This window comes from Bos grunniens, chromosome 9 (genome assembly GCF_055505025.1).
Source record: "Bos grunniens cultivar Pamir isolate PY7600 chromosome 9, Bosgru_T2T1.0, whole genome shotgun sequence".
NCBI lineage: Eukaryota > Metazoa > Chordata > Mammalia > Artiodactyla > Bovidae > Bos > Bos grunniens.
Window position 1 is genome coordinate 55,581,051 of NC_141173.1, and position 21,756 is coordinate 55,602,806.

A 21,756-nucleotide genomic window follows, 5' to 3' on the forward strand; every position below is an offset into this window, starting at 1 on the left:
GTGAGCAGTAAGTTCAATATAAAAATAGCTAGTGCCATAGAACAAAAATTGGGATGTATTACTATGCCCCTTGGCCACAGTATGTCATGTTTACTAAGGTATGCAAGTTGATATAATATCTTTGAATTATATTTTCTCTCAAGAAAAGTTTTGGCATTAACACTGCATAAAGATTCAATCCCTTCAGTTATTTCTTATTATCCTTTTAGAATAACCCTTAAGGTTGATACAAAATATTTACCAGTGTTTAAGTCAAAGGCATTTTAATATACATTTTTCAAAAAATCTCCACAGAATGAATAATTATTTGCTTAAATTTTACATGTCAGTTATTACCATGGTTATTAGAAATGTATAATATATGCATTTTATTAACATGTATAGAATCAAATTTTCATTTATAAATTATTTTAAAATTTAATTATTGAATATTATCTAAAAGTTCCTGTTTTTATATTTTATTTTTATATATGTTACTCACATGTTACAAGGTTATTAAAATTATACTTTCAATTTTTTAGTTAAATGATTTAAGTATTCTTAACTCAGTCTTCAAAAGTTTCAGTAAGAATTTCATATTGTGACCAATAAAGTCTACTGTTTTCTTTTCTTATCTGATGGTTCATTGTTATTTGACAATAAACTTTTTGCTTTAGTTTTTAGTGAAAGTCGTTTTCAACCTGATTTTAGAATAGTAGCTAAAATATCATTAAAAACACAGACTGACATTTTTGTCATAGTTAATGCTTAAAAAGAAAGATAAGTTTATATTCAAATAGAGTTTATTAAACTGTTTTGGGGAAAAGAATGCAGAACAAAATAAGTAAATTGTAGTGGTCATTGTATTGGGAAAACTTGGTATTGATAAGTATAAAAATGAAGTTTTATTATTGTCCTTATAAAGTCACTGTTACTTTTTAAAATGGTAAATCCATATAATTGACTACTGTGGAAAAAAAACAAGGCCCAGTAAAAGTTTCAAGAGAAATATGCAATCTGCGTATATTTGAAATTTTTGTTAAAATTCATTGTTGTTTCTCTTCAGTCGCCAAGTCATGTCTGACTCTTCATGACCCCATGGACTGCAGCATGCCAGGCTTCACTGTTCCTCATATTCCACATAAATATGTTAAAATTCATATTCGTGTGGAATAAATACAAACAAAAACAAAGTTCAAGCAACAGAAAGCCAATATTGCTCACTCCTATTACCACACACAGGAGAAATTGCTGAAGGCAAGTCCTAGACCCAGGATATCTGATAGATACTGACTGGGGGTTGGCATGCCCTGAGAGAGACCTCACATTCCAAGCTGAATATATAAGTAAAACTGAGGCAGACATTTTTTTCAAGGCATTTTAGAAAGAAGAAAAGTTCTTAGACTTTTAGCAAATTTAAATAAGTCACTCGCTCAGTCATGTCTGACTCTTTGGGACCCCGTGGACTGTAGCCCACCAGACTCCTCCATCCATGGGATTCTCCAGGCAAGAATACTGGAGTGGGTTGCCATTTCCTTCTCCAGGGGATCTTTCCGACCCAGGGATCAAACCCAGGTCTCCCTCATCGCAGGCAGACACTTTAACCTCCGAGCCACCAGGGAAGCCCTAAATTTAAGATAAGTAAAATTAAAAATCACTGCAGATGGTGACTGCAGCCATGAAATTAAAAGATGCTTACTCCTTGGAAGAAAAGTTATGACCAACCTAGATAGCATATTGAAAAGCAGAGACATTACTTTGCCAACAAAGGTCCATCTAGTCAAGGCTATGGTTTTTCCTGTGGTCATGTATGGATGTGAGAGTTGGACTGTGAAGAAGGCTGAGTACGGAAGAATTGATGCTTTTGAACTGTGGTGTTGGAGAAGACTCTTGAGAGTCCCTTGGACTGCAAGGAGATCCAACCAGTCCATTCTGAAGGAGATCAGCCCTGGGATTTCTTTGGAAGGAATGATGCTCAAACTGAAACTCCAGTACTTTGGCCACCTCATGTGAAGAGTTGACTCATTGGAAAAGACTCTGATGCTGGGAGGGATTGGGGGCAGGAAGAGAAGGGGAAGACAGAGGATGAGATGGCTGGATGGCATCACTGACTCGATGGACGTGAGTCTGGGTGAACTCCGGGAGTTGGTGATGGACAGGGAGGCCTGGCGTGTTGCAATTCATGGGGTCGCAAAGAGTCGGGCACGACTGAGCGACTGAACTAAACTGAACTGAACTGAAATTAAAAAGGGAGGAGGACTGCCTTGTGTGCATACAGTTCAAAATTCACTATAGGAGTCAGACATTGGGGGCAGGAGGAGAAGGGGACAACAGAGGATGAGATGGTTGGATGGCATCACTGACTCAATGGACATGGGTTTGTGTGAACTCCGGGAGTTGGTGATGGACAGGCAGACCTGGCGTGCTGCGGTTCACGGGGTCGCAAAGAGTCGGACACGACTGAGTGACTGAACTGAACTGAACTGATAGGACTCAGAAGGTTAGAAAAATCCAGAAAAAGACAAATTCAGTTTGTACCTACATAGACAAGGTTCCAGGTAACAGCATTTGGTATGTATTGAATGCTGATTAATCTAGACCATCTATTAATGTCTGTATTATCTGATCAATTGCTCACTGCATTTCTATGAAGAGGTTGGTTTTCTCTGCTGCTGCTGCTGCTGCTAAGTCGCTTCAGTCGTGTCCAACTCTGTGGGACCCCATAGACGGCAGCCCACCAGGCTCCCCTGTCCCTGGGATTCTCCAGGCAAGAACACTGGAGTGGGTTGCCATTTCCTTCTCCAATGCATGAAAGTGAAAAGTGAAAGCGAAGTCGCTCAGTCCTGTCCGACTCTTAGCGACCCCATGGACTGCAGCCTACCAGGCTCCTCCATCCATGGGATTTTCCAGGCAAGAGTATTGGAGTGGGGTGCCATTGCCTTCTCCTGGTTTTCTCTACATCTTATAAATTAGGAAACTGAGAGTTTGAGATGGTAAATAACATACCCAAGGAGCTTAGTGATAATTCTTAACAGAGAAAGGACAAATCTCTATTCTTTTTTCTATTTCGAAGCTTCTGTTTTTAATTCATGTAATAAAGAACTTCAGCTATGCTGGACTGCCACCTCAGATTAGGGTTTCTGCACTTAGTGAAGAAGCATTAATGGACTGCATATATATTGTTGAATGTAAATATGCCCAAGTTAACTGAATTATAAAGTACAAATAATTATTATACAATAGAAGTTCAATTATTTTCAATTAGTGTTTTCATTGTCTTTATAAACTCTTAAATTAGAACAATCTTCTAGGTGTTGCTATGTATGGAATATCTTGCCTGAATCTAACTCAACATAAAAGTCAAGATCCTGATTCTAAAATAAGCAGACTTGGAAATACATGACTCTAACAAAATGTTACTTGAATAAGGACTATTTTTTTAAGCCTAAATTAAATTACCTGAACTTTATTTAGTCATGGAGTGACTTTCTATAGACTATTTTTCTGAAGATAATCTACTTTACTAGAGAATCAAAGTTGAGAATGATACTGAAAAGAAAAATAGTAATAGATGAAGCCTATAGGCAAGTCTAGAAAAGGCATGGAAATGCTATTTACCAAAGAGTTTGGAAGCTTAAGAAAAAACTGTATTATGAAAAGATAACAAAAGTATATAGTTGTTATAAAAAAATCCAGGCTCTCTTCACAATTGGGTAGCCTGGGGAAAAAGAATGAATGACTACCAGATTCCAAAGGCCATCTCTGATGATTAAAGTACAAGATGATTGGCAAAAATAAAAAGAAGATTCAAGACTGCAGGATGATTTTTTTTCCCCCTTGAGTTTACTTTGAAAATGAGGAAAATCTCTATTAGAACTAATCAAATCATATTTAAAGACTTGTGTTTCACTAGAGTAATATTTATATAAGAGTATTATCTTTTATTTAATACTTGTAAGCTTAAGCATTCCCTTTATAGATACGATTTTTATGTGTAAGATACAGTTATGCATAAAATTTATATTCATTATTCACTAAACATTTCAGATTTATAAATGCATTGATAATAACTGCATTTGCTTTTATAATGCCCTTATGCAATATGTAAGAGATGAACTAATCTAAGTGTTGCCCTGCTCTGGTCACTGCTACAATCACCACCACCAACACGTCCATAGTGTGATGACCTTGCCACTATTTACAGACTGCTCCTTCCTAACTACAATTACCAGCATATTTACTAGAGTTAAGATGGAGGCATCTATATAGTAAACACTGGAATTTAAACTGATTTTTAACAGAAATAGATGAGAAAGCCATTTTCTCAATTTAATGTATCTTCATTTATTTCACTATGATAATTAGGGTAAACTAACTGGAGAAGGCAATGGCACCCCACTCCAATACTCTTGCCTGGAAAATCCCATGGACAGAGGAGCCTGGTAGGCTGCAGACCACGGGGTCGTGAAGAGTCAGATACGAATGAGCGACTTCACTTCCACTTTTCCCTTTCATGCATTGGAGAAGGAAATGGCAACCCACTCCAGTGTTCTTGCCTGGAGAATCCCAGGGACGGGGAAGCCTGGTGGGCCGCCGTCTATGGGGTCGCACAGAGTTGGACACGACTGAAGCAACTTAGCAGCAGCAGCAGCAGCAACATTAGTAGGTAAATCAGTAAACAGCCACATAAATCCAAAATTTGCAATTATTAAACCTATGATAATGGATAATAACATATGACTTAGTGACTAAACAACAATATATTGACAAATAGTTTGTCTCAGGAATTCCTCATAGTCACCCTGAGAAGATTGTCATTCCTACTTTGTAGATGTGGAAATTGAGGCTTAGAGATATAAAATAATCTACCTAATTCATACAGCCAAAAGGTGGGGGAACCAGGATTGAAGGCTTGGCTGAGTTTAGCCTCCAGATTTTTGTGCAGGTATCACCTATGCCTATACATCATGAGAGCTTAGCACTGGCATTTGATGGAACAAATGGGAGTATGTAAGTTTAACAATTTGCATTTTAATTTTAATAATAATGTTTTAAAAGAGTTTCTTGATTTTCATTGAAATAAAATTATAAGCAGTGTCATGTGGTAGCTGAGGTTTCAAATTCTAGCGCTAAACTACCTGGATTCCAATCCTGGCTCAACAAGTTACCTTATTAATTGTATTGTTTAACCCCTGTGCCTTGGTTTCCTCATCTAAAAGTGGTGATTAAACAGTACCTATCTTACAGAGTTGTTATAAGGATTAAAGGAATAGTTCACATAAGTGGGGTAGACAGTCAAATATTTTCCTAAAAGGATTCAAAGTAAGGAATTTAAGGGTAGAATCACATGAATTTAAGCCTAGTACTTTAACTTTCTAGACTCAATGAATATTCAAATGTAAAGGACATGCAGTGAAATGATAAATAGAATGACAAAAAATAATGTTATATTTAGAAATTTACAAATAAAATTTTTAAAGAAACACACACTTATATTTAATGTAGTTTTTTTACAGAGAGTCAATTGTTTAGAGCTCTTTGTAATCTGAATCTATTCCTATCTGTATCATTATAAATTTTTTTATTTGAAATAGTTAGTGAATAGATATGCTTTGCTTGTATGGCCTCTATTATCTATCAAATTAAGGGCCTTAAGGCACAAAATTACAAAGTAAAAATGATTATTTGCAGACTAGCTTCTCCCTAGAATATAATCATTCACAACTATTCAGGTTTACTTCCTTTTCATAAAGGATCATTGCACATTTATAAAAGTGTTCTGATGATGCCTTATATTTAGAACAAAACTAGAATCAAGCTTTATGTAGTATAAAGCAGTTCTTGGCAATAATCTAGGACAATTTTCTTCCTGATATGGAGCATCAAATCACGCTTGGATTAGATTTAAATCCCTAGACTCTACTAATGATGAACCTATTTTCCTTTTGATAACTCACAAAACTTCTAAAAGGATCAAGAGTCCAGAATAAAATCTTTAACCTCATCACAGGGTACACTAGATGGATAAAGTACATGTTCCATGTTTAATTTTTTTTAATTAAAATAGGGATATCTAACTCAGTGTAATAATCACAGATTTTCCCTTGTGGTCCTAAAGTTAAACTCAAATTTCTTTTATACCTTACAAACAAATAATTATATTTTTCCTAGAAGTTCCTACTTATTTATACATTATTAAATATTGTTTAATACTACACTTCTTATTGTACCTTCATATTTTATAGGTTCTTGAGATCACTGAGCTTTTGTTATTGAAAAGTTTGAATAAGAAGCAGCAGCACATAATTAACTCAGTGATAAACTAATGTGGTGCTCAAAATACAGTTCAGAAGTTTGAGTCTAAACTCTTAATCAAAATTAGTTCAAGAATTTAAGGAGAAAAAGTCTCAAAGATGCCTCACTTACCTCTCATTTATGTTCAAGGGAAGATTACAGCCGTTTTTCATTGTGCAGAGCTTTACAGTTTCCAATTGCATCCATGCACATCCTCCTAATTTTTCAAAGGTAGGGAGACTAAGAGCCAGCAGTGACATACCTTGTATATAGGAGATGTGGGCTGCATCCTCCAGGCTGGCAGAATGATGTCACTGCAGGCTGGTGGGCTGCTAGCTGCTCAGGGATGGTCTTGCTCAGGCCCATGGATACAGGATGATGCTAGGCTGAAGCTACTCCTTCAAAGTAAAGATACAGGTGCCTTAGGTCATTAGAAAACAGAAGTGGAGGTCTGAAAGCAAAGTAGCAGTTAAGTTTAAGCCCAAATGCTTGATTCCTACCTAATGCAAGGAAGCACTGAAAGCATTCATAAGCGGCTGCTCTGGGATCCAAGTGCTACATTACCTGTCTCATAGCTCAACACTAACCAGCCTGGGGTCCACTTAAAGTGACGTCCAAACTTATTTTCTGCCCTCTGATCCCAACATGCTTCTATGCATTATTCTTTCTGTGGTCATTATTGGCTATTTTCATCCCCTAAGTACTCTGCTGTTTCCCGCTTATTGTCCTTGCTTACATGTCTTCTCTCTGGCAAGAATTCTATTTCCCCAGCCCTCTTGTTGTTTTCATGGTGTTAAAATCTGTATATGGAGAAATCGTACTTTCCTTTTCAAGAGGTTAATATTCCTTTGCCCTGAACAGCCACAATTCAGTGGCTATTTAGGTATACAATTACTATATTCCAAATCTTTGGTTAAAAACTACATCTTAAAGACATACTTCTCACACCCTTTATTATAGCCCACAATATATAGTAGCCCACAGCATATAGTAAATGCAGTATTTATGGAAAGAAGCTTTCTAGAAGCATGCAGTTTCAAGTTCAAATCCAGATACTGTCACATTCTAGCTACATGACCTTAAGTATTAAAACTTTGACTAAAACACACTTTCTCTTAAAATTGTGAATCAAAATACCTATCTTGCAAGGCTGTTGAAAACTGTGTAACAATGTTTGAAAAAAAAATAAAATTATTGAAAACAGAGTCTTTTCATTTATTCTCTATGTTTATTCTTTCCTTATTTTTTTGCAAATCAAATAATTATGCACACAATTAGCCTTGGCTTATCAAGGGTAATGTACCAACTGCTGTCTTGATCTATAAGAAATTGCTTGAAATAGCATTAACATCCTATAAACAGTAAGCCATTTTAGTTATCCTAATTAGAGTAAAAACATTGTCCATATCTTCCAAGAAGAAAACTAAAGCTGATTTTCCATCTGGAGCTATTTAATTTTTAAATTGATAGATTTCAGGTTGATTTTGATTTATCCATGATTTCTGTACCTACAACTCATATGTAAGTCGCAGAAATGTACTGAGAGTGGTTGGAAAGCTTGAATAAAATTTACATGAAAACTTTGCTCCAGTTTACCTAGTAAAGAACCTGACTGAAAACAAATCTTCAGGCACTCATTCTAAGGTGTGCCTGCGCTGGATAGTCTCTGCCCTTGGTTTTGCTTAGCAATATAATCAGAAGGTTATGGAATGTCTGGAATGTGCTTTCTAAGTCTACACAGCCTAAATAATGGTCACACTTACAGTTGTATGGCATTTAAATATATTGTTTCTCAAGGAGTATGGTTTCACTTTGGGGAATGTTCAATTATCACAATCGAACTTCATTACTATCTAAATATCACAATATACTGAAGCATCTTAGGGAGTTATTTTCAAGTACTCCTACACAACACACTGGTGAAAAAATAGTCAAAGAAGCTTGCATTTAATGTCTCTCCACCTCAATCCTTACCCTTATTAGGTCACAAGAGTAATGTCTAACAGCAATAGAGACTGGAAGACTGAAGCTTTCAAGACTAATGGAGAGACTTGATGGTAAATATTTTAAGTTTAAATTTGATGAAAGCCTTTTTAACTAAAGCTCCCATAAATATTGCTTTCCTATACCCAAGTTAATAGCCCAGATACATTTATTCATTCAAGATAAAATTAATGTAGTAACTGAATAATACTCATTAGTATCTATTTTAATTGTAATTTTAAAATAAGAATTTGTACAATCATACCACCTCCTCACCAATTTATGTTTGGGGCCATGAAATATGAATTCCTATATCATCATAATCAAGAGAAAAATGGAAAATGTGAAAAAGGAAAAGCAAAGGAGGGTGCTAACCTTATGCTACTGCTCTTTATTTGCTTCTCCACCTAAGGTTAGAAAAGTTATCCTATAATGAAGTGCTTTTCCCTTACTGGGGATGAGGAAGCCTCATCTAGCCAACATACATTAGTGTTTAATATATCACAGGAATTACGTATACAAACATGAACATGTGTCCCCGCTCTCACATTCTAGCGGGGAAGACAGATGTGTAAACACATTATTACAATTCAGCTGGTTTAAAAAGTCCAAGAGAAGTAGGAATCTAGTATGTCAGGGCACCATAATTCTTAAAATTAAGGCAAACTCAGCCTAGCATAAAACCTTGCAACTTGTAAACATGCAACTGTAATGGATAAATTTATGTAGTAACAGTTACATAGAAAATCAACAGGAAATTGCTGGGTCACATGGTAATTCTATTTTTAGTTTTTTGAGAAACCGATCTTCTGTTTTGCACAGTGACTGCACCGATTTATGTTTCCATCAACATTGTACTACTGCTGCTGCTGCTAAATAGCTTCAGTCATGTCTGACTCTGTGAGACCCCAAAGACAGCAGCCCACCAGGCTCCACCATCCCTGGGATTCTCCAGGCAAGAACACTGGAGTGGGTTGCCATTTCCTTCTCCAATGCATGAAAGTGAAAAGTGAAAGTGAAGTCGTTCAGTCGTGTCCGACTCTTAGCGACCCCATCGACTGCAACCTACCAGGCTCCTCTGTCCATGGGATTTTCCAGGCAAAAGTACTGGAGTGGGGTGCCATTGCCTTCTCCACAACATTGTACGAGGATTCTCTTTACTCCACATCCTAGCCAGTATTTGTTATTTGTGTTCTTTTTGGTAATAGCTATTATGACAGGTGTGATGTGTTGTCTTATTGTGGTTTGATTTGCATTTCCCTGATAATTAGCAAAGTTGAGCATCTTTTCACATGCCTGTTGACCATCCATTTTTCCTCTTTGGAAAAATGTCTATTCAGTTCCACCTATTTAAAATCAGGCTGTTTGCTTTTTTGATGTTGAATTGTATGCGTTATTTTATGAACCCCTTATTGGTCATATCATTTGCAATATTTTCTCCTGTTCAGTAGGTTATCTCTTCATTTTGTTGATGGTTTCCTTTGCTGTTCAAAAACTTTTAAGTTTAATTTGCTGCTGCTGCTGCTAAGTCACTTCAGTCGTGTCCGACTCTGTGCGACCCCATAGATGGCAGCCCACCAGGTCCTGCCATCCCTGGGATTCTCCAGGCAAGAACACTGGAGTGGGTTGCCATTTCCTCCTCCAATGCATGAAAGTGAAAAGTGAAAGTGAAGTCACTCAGTCGTGTCCGACTCTTAGTGACCTCATGGACTCCAGCCTACCAGGCTCCTCCGTCCATGGATTTTCTGGGCAAGAGTACTGGAGTGGGGTGCCATTGCCTTCTCCCTTTTTTTTTTTTTTTTGGCTTTTATTTCTTTTGCTTTAGGGACAGATTCAAAAATATAGTCCTATGATTTCTGTCAAAGAGTCTTCTGCCTGTTTTCCTCTAGGAGTGCTATGGTTCCCAATCTTACATTTAGGTCTTTAATTCATTTAGAGTGTATTTTTGTACATAGTATTAGAAAAACAATGTTCTAGCATATGATCCAGCAATCCCACTCATGAGTATATATCTGAAAATCACAAAACACTAATTTGAAAAGATACATTCACCTCAATATTCATAGCATTTTGTACAATGGTCAAAATATGGACGCAATCCTAATTACCTAGATGAATAGACAAAGAAGATGTGAGATATATACATAGATATACACACGTATACATATGCACACAAGGAATATTACTCAGTTATAAAAGGAATGGAATTTTGCCATTTGCAGCAACATGGAAGGACCTTGAGAGAATGATACTAAGTGAAATAAGTGAAATAGAGAAAGACAAATATCATATGATATCATGCTAATGGTAGAATGTGGAATCTAAAAAATACAACAGACTAGTGAATATAAAAAAAGCAGCAGACTCACAGATATAGAGAACAAAGTTGTGGCTACCTGTTGCGGGGGCAGAAGGGAGAGACAACATAGGGGTAGGCGGTACCAACTACTGTGTATAAAATACGGTATAAGGCCATATTGTGCAACATGGGGATATAGTCAATATTTTATAGTAACTATGAATGGAATATAACCTTTACAACTGTGAATCACTACATTGTACACCTATAACATATAATATTACATATCAAATATACTTCAATTTAAAAAATTTAAAAAGGAACAAAGTGAAGCAAATTTCTTTCTTAATAATTAAACTTAGCTTCAGTATTCTGCTTCTATGTAGATCCAACTATTTTACTTTTAGTTGCATAAATTTTACTTAGTTCAAATATAAAAGGAGATATTGAAATGTCTACTGTAAAATCTATGAATTTGATATTAAAAAATTAGAGTTTAATTGTTAGTTAATAAACTGACAGTTTTCTGCAAACCATTGTGTCAAATACTGAGTTTTAAAGGTCTGTAGAACAAAATGCCCCTGGCCTAAAAGAGCTCAATTAACATAAATTTCAATGTAATTTGTTATATTTACTCACCATAGGAAATCAAATGAATGTGAAAGCACAGCAGCTTATGAAATTTAGAAAACAGTTATTTGTTTTGGGGATATTCAAATATAGTGTATTTATGTATTTACTGACCTATTATAGACGTCTGGTAAAGAATCTGCCTGCAATGCAGGAGACCCTGGTTCAATTCCTGGGTCAGGAAGATTCACTGGAGAAGGGATAAGCTACCTACTCAAGTATTCTTGGGCTTCCCTGGTAGTTCAGCTGGTAAAGAATCCACCTGCAATGCGGGAGACCTGGGTTTGATCCCTTGGAGGAGGGAAAGGCTATCCACTCCATTATTCTGGCCTGGAGAATTTCATAGACTGTATAGTCCATGGGATCGCAAAGAATCAGACACGACTGAATGACTCTCACTTTCACTTTTCATAGACATCTGGGAATCTAACCAGATTTCTTAAGTTACTCGTTATGATGGTCCCCTGACTGTCTCCCTTGGAATTACCTATGATCTTACTGGAAACAAAGTATTCTCGCATCACTTTAGAAGATAATATTGTCTTCCTTGAGTATTTTTGTAATAAAAATACTTTAAAAATAAAGTCTCTATATGGAATTTTATTAGTATGTGATACTTCTTTTGAGTTTCCAGTTTATATTTCTGTTATACTCAACTTCTATTGGACTAAAGAGTCATTTGGTAGAATAGTTTCCTTCCTGTCAAAAGCAACATTTATGATTATATTAAATATTCATATGTCTTTCAAAGTGTGCCTAGGTGTTCCCTTGAATGTCTAATGTTAAACTAGTGATGTTTCTTTTGTGCGCATAAGTTATCTTATAAATTTTGTTAATGAATCTTCTAAAGAGAATAATCTTCTGTACTACTTAAAGTTTTAGATTTTGCCACCTGTTCATATGAAATGATGCCATTATACATAAACAAAATAATGTTTAAGATGAGTATATTCTGCACTCTTGAATGTATGTAAAATGTTGAGTGTCAGGAGAGGGAAGAGTTTATGAAATTACATCTAATGTCACACTTTTAAATTGCTCATTATAGAAAAATAATTGATGCATGAGTATATATTATTTCTAAACCCCAAAAATTTACAAAAAGAAAGAGAAAAAGGAGCAAAAGAGACATTTAATCTAGCAAAAGTCAGACAAGTCAAAAGCATTGAAAAGGGAATAATAATTGAATATGATAGTAGAAATAACACACAATAGTGTTGGTAGTTATAATAAAGATAATTATGTAAATTTCCCTACTAACAGAAAAAATTCTAAGAGTAAAAAGGCAATTTAATCTGAATGTTATACATAAAGAAGTTGAACACAGACCCAACATTATTTAAAATAAATATTTGTGCAAAAGTATATTGTATAAGTGTACATAAAATTAGTTCAGTTTGCCAATACTTATATGAGCCAAAATAAGTTTCTAAATTTCAAGATGAGAACAAAAATTGGACAAAGAGACTTTTATGCAATGACAGAAGTGACAATTCATGAAAATATATAATACTTCTGACCTTTTATCAAGCACCTTCTCATCAAGCACCATAACATTGAATTATATACAAAAGTGTCAAATACATGAACTAGACAAAACCACATTGAAATGGAGATCAATCACACTTTGTTTAGAATTTGACAATTGTATTAGCAACACTATACATTAGATTATAGAGAAAATATATAAATACTAGATAGTAAGATTTATTTTATGTACATGGTTAATGTGACAGAGAAAATGATGGAGAGATGGAGAGACAGAAACAATTATACTTACAAGATTTGTGTGTGTGTATATATATATATATATATATGTATGTATGTATACGAAGAGAGGGAGTACACACTGAATATTCTGAATTTGAGATATCATCAAGTAACTTCAAAGGTTAAATTTAAAAGAATTATAGGTAATTTCAAAATTTACAGTAGTGAGAACTAATAGAAAAGTAGGCTTTCAGGATCTACAGAATTTAAGGCAGATTTAACTTTAGAATTCAGGGCCACCTTTATCCAAATCTCTAAAAAGCAGAAAAGGATGAGTTATTATCTAGACTGCATATGTTCCTAAAACAAAACAGATACAGATTTCCTAAATTAAGTTTCCAGAATATTAACGATGTTAGAAGTCTGAGTTCAGTCAGTGAAACAAAATTCATGCTACGTAGCTTGTTAAAGAGTTATTAGTTTGGGGAGCTATTTACATACTGAAACTTTAAAAATTCAAATAGAATATGGTGAGGCAATTTACATGGAAGATCGGATGTTATCAGGGCTTGGGACCATGGAAAGGGCTGAGACAGGAGGTAGTGGGACCACAGAAGGGAAACTGCTAAGCAGAAATTGACAGTAGCCCCTTTACACTGCCGGTCAGGGAAAGAGGGGAAAACAACCTGGTCACCCACTTCTCACTCTCTAGTCTCCCACCATCATCTCATTGGCCAACTCTAATCTGCAACCATTTAGTGTGTGAGCCCAGGACACTTAGTATGCTGGGTTAGTCCCCTATGATTTGGAATAGGGTGGGAAGTACAGGGACTGTATTGTGTAAACAGACAAGTGACAAGCATACATTACCTCTTTATTGGAGAAGTTTAGAGGTTTACTTTCATTCTCTACTGCCTTCACAAAAAAATGGATAACACAAGTGTTTTTATTATTAAACAAAGTGACTGAAAACTTATCACTAAGCATTCTTATGGGAAAAGAAACCAAATTATTTTAGTTTGGAAGAAAACATTATATGTAAGAAGTCAGAATGGTGTGCTGTGCTGAACAAGCAAGATTTATGACATAATCTTAATACATTTATCCCCTGCCCTTGTAGACTTTATTGCACAGGGATAATCCTATCTTGAATGAGACCAAAGATATATTTCACACTTTGCTTCTCAGATGGTTAAATGAAAGTTCTATATCTACACTTAAATAAACAACCTCATGCCTCAATTCAGGAATTTAAATATCCAATTTCATGAAGTAATGAAAACTTCAAATTTGACCCAGAATGAATTCTTCTATCCTCTCCCAGCTCTGACCTTGTTCAGGCTAAGAAGTTGCCTGGGGCCTCCCTCTTCTGCTCATTCCCTTCCCCCAATTCACTTCAACCCCTACCAGCTAGTGATTTTTCACTGCTCCAAAAAATAGAAGGAAAGCAGTTGGAAGAAAACAGAGGATGAACCTGGTCAGTTCTGATTTAGCTGGGTTGCTTACTGTCTCTAAGCCTTACAGATCCTGAAATCTGTTTCTTTTCTTTTGTCAACTATTCAGTTTCCTCTACAAATCCATATCTCCTCCATTATTCTTGACCTGGACAAGTACTTTTTTACTCCCAAGTAACATATATGTGACTCTTTCTTCAACTTCTGGGCACAAAGATGACTTCAGATTCTTCCTGCTAGGGGCTTCTCTCTCTCAAGGACCTATGATGACCAGAAGCAGGCACTGTTTTTCAGGCACACACCTTATGTTCACAAGAGACCTGGAGTGCATGGAAACCCAAATCAGGAAAATGATTAAAAAAATTGCTAACTGTAGCATCAAGGAACTAAAGAACTAAGCTTGAGAATCAGGTAGCTGATCAGTTCTCTTAAGAGAACTCAAGAATGTCACCCAGGTTGCATAGTAAAAAAAAACATGGATTATAACTATTTCTCTATCCCTTGAGTCATCTGGTTCAAATTCATAATCCTTAGAAAGAGGTTATTTGTTAAATTTAGGTTTTATGCCTACCTTTTGTCTTTACCCAATTTCAGAGAATTAGGTAAAAGAATATTTCAGGAATCCTTCCATTTATATAAACATTTAAGTTTACTATCCAACAAAAACTGTACATAATGTGGACCTTTATATATGGTGGTGAAAGAGAAAGCCCCACTGTGTAAGCACTTATCAAGCTTCTGCTTAAATCCTGTCCCCTAATATCGAATTAGGAAAAGCAGATCAGTGGGCCAAACACAGATTTAAGGCATTGAGAAAGAGACCCCAACTCTTGCTTAGAGAAGCTGTGAAACACAAAGGAAAGGAGAAATGAATAATATGTGATCTTCTTTTGACATGCCAGTGATAGTTCACAAAAAAATTTGCTCCATGGCCCATATTCAGTCTTCCATTAGAAGTTTCCAAACACTTTTTAAATATTAAATACTATGTTGGAGATTTAATTATAAATATGGGAAAATGCTTACTCATAAGAACTATTTACTTTGAGGAGATAGGGGCCAAATTGAGTGACTGATATACTATATGTTATGTGCTATGGTAAGAACATGCACAGTGCTGCAATAACAGTGAGAATAACATTGAAGGAGTGAACCCAACTTTAGTAGAAGAGTAAACAAAAGTTACAGTCTCTGGAAAAGATAATATAAAGGTTTGAGTTAGAAGAAAATCAGGACCTATTATTATCCTACTGACATTTTTAGCCAATTTAAAAAGAACAAAAAAAATGGCATCAAAACTAACAATGAAAATGGAGAGCCATTATGATTTTCAGATGATGAAATTGTATTTGTAGAAAATCCAAGAAGACCTACCAATAAAATTAAAATTGACATTTGAACTGAAAACATTCATGAACACAAATTTATTATACAGAATTCAGTTGAGTTTTTATACTAGCAAGAATAATTTGGAGATTAACATTTTGAAGAAATACCATTTAAAATCATATCAGAGGAAATCAAACATCTAGGTATAAATCTGATGAAAGATGTGTAAGAATTCAACACTAAAACCTGCATACATTGATAACAACCTAATGATGCATTAAGAGATGAGAGAGAGAGACTGAATGAATAACTTGTCTAGGCATGAAAAAAAAGTCATAGTTGGTTATTTAAAAAAAGGTATGTCTGTTATCCAAGAGCTTTCTCTTGTCCAAAACACCTCTCACCTTTCTTTCCACTGTAGCCTCTCCATCATAGCCCTGGTTCAGACACTCATCAATTCTTCTATAAACTACTATATAGTTGCCTTTTAAGTTCAGATTTCACACATGTCAATACAATCCTATTTGAATATGCAACTGTTCTCAGTCAAAATGTGTTGATGGGTTTCTATTACTATTTTACCAAAATCTGAGCTCCTTAGCACAGCATGAGTTAACCTCAGCTCCGACCATGCATTGTCCTCCTATAGCTGGTGTTTTGTGTATTGTTTCTCTTCCCTTCTCTTTTCCTTCTTTTCCTTACAATCTCTTGATAACAGAAAATTCTTGCGAATCTTTGAAATCACATTTGAATTCTCCTTTCTGAATTTTCTTCCATCCTGCCTCTTAACCTATTATAGTAAACTCTTGTATTACTTTATTCTGTTCTTCAAATATGCTTTGCATTTTTTTTTTTACAGACTGATAATATTTCTTCACTGGATTGTGTCTATTTCTTCACTGCATTGTGAGCCACTTAAATGAAAATCCTAAGCCTCTACAGTGCCTGGTATTAGGGAGAGGATTAAAAATGTGAAAAATATTTTTATATAGAATACTTTAATTATTTAAGGCAGGGAAATAAAAGCACAAAATCTGACAATTTGTAAAGTTTATTCTAACTAAATCATAGATGAAAGTTTCTATTCCACAATCAGAAACTAGTATTTACTTTTAGCTGACTAAATGTTTTTTTTTTAATTCATATTATTTATCTTTTAAAGATAGAATTATGATTTGTATATTACAAACTATTCTCTCTGGCCCACATGGGATTTGACTTTAATGTTCTTTCAGATATTAGACCTATTACACAGAGATACCTTCTATTAAGATTTTGAACTACCATGTGGTTTCTGTCACAAAAAGGCTATAGAAATAAATCAAATATGAAATTATGATTTTATTTAAAAGAGCCATTGTGTATAAACTATTCCAAACTATGTCTAGACTAAAGCATATTCTAAAAAAAATCTTATTCCATTTTTTATACACAAATGATAACAAAATGAAAAGTCCATTAATATAAAGATAAAACAAATGTAAATATTTCTAAGCAATGCAAAACTTTCAAAATAAATTGATCTTATTTATTATTTAAGTTATAATATAAAAGAAAATAAGGTGAAACTTTACATTTGTAGTTAAAATGTTTATGCCTCAGGCTTCTGTAGCAATATACCTGCAGTTAATGGAAAACATTTTTAACTCAGGGATGTTAAGCACAATTTGTTTTTGTAGCTGAATTTAATTATAGAATTTTATTTTGAAAATGAGATAAATTATAGAACTTAATTCTTTCTTCATATGCACTACTTTTTTGAAGTACAAAGTGGAAGAAACTTTCTACTTGTAAACTATATCTGCCCATGTCTATAAAAATCTGTATATGGATTTTGGTGCTACGCTTTTAACCACTAATGCATTTACATTTTTATTACTTAAAATCTAACTTTGGAATACTTAATATTACAAATCTATATTTTTTATAATTTTATATTTACGTTTATGTCTTAGAATCTCGAAGGCATAGTATATACATCAAATTTAAGATTAGTAGATATTGGATCTGGGATGATATTTGATTAGGCTAAGAAATAAAGCATTCTGGCCAACACACACTTCCTATTAAAAAGATAATAAGGAAGGGGGGGGCAGGGATAGTTAAGGAGTTTGGAATTGACATGTACACCCTGCTGTGCTTGAAACGGATAACCACCAAGGTCCTACTGTATAGCACAGGGAACTCTGCTTAGTGTCATGTGGCAGCCTGGATGGGAGGGGAGCTTGGGGAGAATGGATGGATATATACGTATGGCTGAGTCCCTTTGCTGTCCACTTGAAACTATCACAACATTGCTAATTGGCTATTCTCCAATATAATATAAAATGTTTTCTAAAATTTAAAAAATACAAAAGGAATAATCACAAATGAAAATAACATCTACTTGTTAGCTCTATCTGACTTCTGTGGGAAAACCAATACTGAAATCAACTGAATTAGATGGGAGTTTGGCCTGAAACAGAGATTGAAGCAAGAAAATTAACCTATATCTGAATCTCAAAGTGAGAACTTTCGTCTTCATCTAAAGAAACCAGAAGTGACATGACAGAAATAGCCATTAGATTTTAGAATGCATCATACTTTGAAAATACTTAACAACAATGTTTTGAAAATAAAGAAGCTTCTGCTCTAAATAATGACCTAGTTGAGAAGATTACTGGTTGCTATTTGCCTGAAAACAACTTCAGTGAAAGCAGGATTTAGAGTCCTAATAAAAGCCTAAACTGGAAATAAATATTATAAAACATTTTATCACTTTTATTTATCTTTATTTACTAGGGACATTTTAATATACTGTCAAAGAAATTTTATCAAAAGAATGTAATTTATACATCTGGTCAAAGCTAAGTGGTTTTCCATAATTATCAGTTTTAGTTTTCCTCATTATCTTGTCATATTTCTACATCAGGGTGTTTTAGGCCTTTTGCTCTTACTAGTAGTCCATTTGGGCATAAAGTAATGTAAGTGTAAGAAGGAAAAAAAAACCTTTAAAACTATTTAATGATGATGACTATGACAGTGATTAGTGAAACTGAGTTGATAACCTAGTTGACAAATTGTGCCAGGAATTGTCCATCACAAACCTAAAGCTATAACTCAATATAAACTAAAATAAATTCTTGAAACATTTCATTTTAAATACAAAAATTATTATTAAATAATTAATTACTATGTATGAGCTAAGAAAAAGAAATAGAACCACATTATTTTTTATGTGGTAATGATGATGTGAAATCCCTTGAACAAAGCTCTCAAAACCCGACAATGCAAATACGGAAATATACAAAATGTACCTTCAACAAAAAACTAGGATAGCTTTTCTAGCAGGAACATCCATCTAACAAACAAGATTCTCACCTAAGTTGTTATGCTGCACTGGTTCACTAAGAAAGCAACAGAGGCAAGATTGGAACCAATCTACACCGCACTCATTTAAGAATGATTCTTACCCTATTTCTCATGTCATTGTTAGTAAGAAAACATTATTCTGAGAAAGCACTATAGTATATATGCAATCATCTGTACATGTGGAACATGTAATAAACTATAATTTAGTAACATATTGATATATAAATATCAACAGAAGGCTAGACAACTTTCTACCTCAATATTGGCTAAAATACAAATATAATGACTGACAGCCAAGTACATGTGGGAAAGTCTTCACATATAGACTTAACAAAGGAAATGAAAAAAATGGGTGTCGTTATTTGTAAGGCATTTATACAAAGTCTTAGTTACAAAAATAGATATGAGCAATGAGTAAAGAGAATTTGGGAAGTATTTTTGGAGACAGCTGTCTGAGATACGACTTTCTAAGGAGAAGGGGCTCTATACGCTTTTACTCAGGTTGACAGTGCAATGGGACCACTCAGATTTCTGAAATATGCTTCCTGAAGTTTTGAAACACAGAAGCCAAGTACCTGACTTCCAAAGAGATCTGGAGAATAAATGATGGACTAACTTACTCCAGTATTCTTGCCTGGAGAATCCTTATGGACAGGGGAGCCTGGTGGGCTACAGTCCACAGGGTCATAAAGAGTTGGACATGACTGAAGCAGTTTAACACACACACAACTTACTACTCTGAAAGTGGAGACAGCAGGTCTTTGGGGATCAATTTGAGACAGCCAGTGTATTGACTGAGGTTTGTAATCCTAGACTCAGCCTTTTGCAAGATAAGGGCTATATTAACATAAAGTCTTTGCTGTGTAGTAGGGTGTGTGGGGGAAAGGTCAAGCATGGTTCCTATCAGGTTCTACTTAATAGCACCACCGAGTGGAGGAGTGACAACAGCAAGAAGCTGAAGGTGAATACCAGATCCCTAGTGGTTAAAGGAAGAGTTCAAAGTCATGACCTCAAAAGGATTCATAGTCCCAGGTCAAAAGATCTGTAAGATAATATTCCCAGTAAATGACTCTCTAAAGATCCCACAAGAGAAAGAATCATCAGACACACACACGAGTGTAGTCAGCTTATCATGCAACAAATTCAAGTAAGGTCTTCCCTACTTTTAACTTCTACTCATCTTGCCTTATTCACTTGTAAGCTTGCCTTTCACATCCATCCTTGGTCTCAGTCAGAAACTGGTTAAAAAAAAAAAAGACAACTAGAAGTCAGGCTTGCCCTTTCTTAAGCATTCAGGTGAAAGTAGGCTCAAACTAATGAAAAGGAAATTAAAATGTTTTAATCAAATTTGCATTGAGTACATTTTGTACCAGACATCCAAACGTCTTAGTCAAGTTTGTGCTTGTAAGTGAAAGGGACCAAAGCATCATGTATTAATTAAGACTGGGCAGAAAAGCCTTTGCGGCTATAGAGTAATGATAATTGAATCATCCTCCAAGGCAGAGTCCTCAGCCTGCATCATATAAAAGCATGCTATCTATTTCATAAGTGTGTCATAAAAATTAAATATATGAATACTTGTAGGGAGCTTGGAAATAAGCTTGGCATACTGTATATCCTCAAAAATATTAGTTGTTTTTATCATGCAATAACCTGCTGAATTAATTTCATATAGAACAAATCTTCCTCCTGATAAAAATGATCAAATAGTAATTTTCATATTGCAAATGTTTATAAATATTGGCTTCTTGCACAATAGTGAAATGTGAAAACATGCAGAATTATTTACTATATATCTTAAAAAGTAGGTAGTACCCTAGAAACAGATTCAATTATTGCCTCAATAACAATACCTCAGATATCATCCTGAAAAACTTTAATTTTCATTTAAATTACAATATTATGGGTGGTTTTATCTCTGTTATTTAAGATATATTTCTATGTCTTCTGCTTGATTATAATATAGACTAGTCATTCCTTTAACTTTGAATATTATTATACCTAGCATTTTTGTTTTCCTTTATCTAAACTTCTAATGTTCTATAAAAATGGTTTCAGTAGATTTTGTTATTCTTTAAGCTATTAGATGCAGGTCATTGGATATAAAATACATATTCTGGTTAGATTTGCCTAAATCTTAATTTTTCTCAGTTGATTCACAGTGATATATTTTAAACTATTCTAATTTCTGTCATTATAGCACACTCAGTATGCGGTAGAGACTTAATATCATCAGACCCTTGAATACTGAAGAGACACAAATATAATTTTTCTTTGGATTCTGAGGTGAATATTTTAAGCTTCATTACCTATATTAGTTTAAATACTCACCTATCCAATTAGCAGAAAGACTCTTAACTTACCGAATTGGAAATGAGGAGCACCATTTGCACTTGATTTTAGAATGTATGCCAAAAATAATTAACTTCTGTAACAGAGAATGACTCTGAATTTATTGTCAGACATGACTATAGCATAGAAAAGTATTGCCAAAGGAAAAGAATTCTAATGTTTCAAGGACATAAAGTTTTGATTCAGCTCTCAAAAATAAAGTCAGGATATGCTTTAGATTTTGAGTTTACCACTGGCGATTTAATATGGTCTTAGACATTCCATAGTATGGAAGTCAAACAGAAAATTCAACCAGCGATCCTATCACCTTTCAGATGTGGGAGAAATCAGGGACATCAAAGTTTGAATGAGATGTAATGGTAGCTTTTTGTTTTC

General features: G+C 34.6%; 1 protein-coding gene across 9 annotated transcripts in view; it reads right to left on the bottom strand.

Moving 5' to 3' along the window:
• The window catches only part of MANEA (mannosidase endo-alpha), a 551,677-nt gene that overhangs the window by 325,117 nt on the left and 204,804 nt on the right, over positions 1 to 21,756 (bottom strand). For all 9 annotated transcript variants that reach the window (XM_086317688.1, XM_086317685.1, XM_086317689.1 and 6 more), the window contains one exon: positions 6,536 to 6,671. The gene's annotated coding sequence lies outside the window, so the exon portion shown is untranslated. The remainder of the gene's footprint in view (positions 1 to 6,535; positions 6,672 to 21,756) is intronic.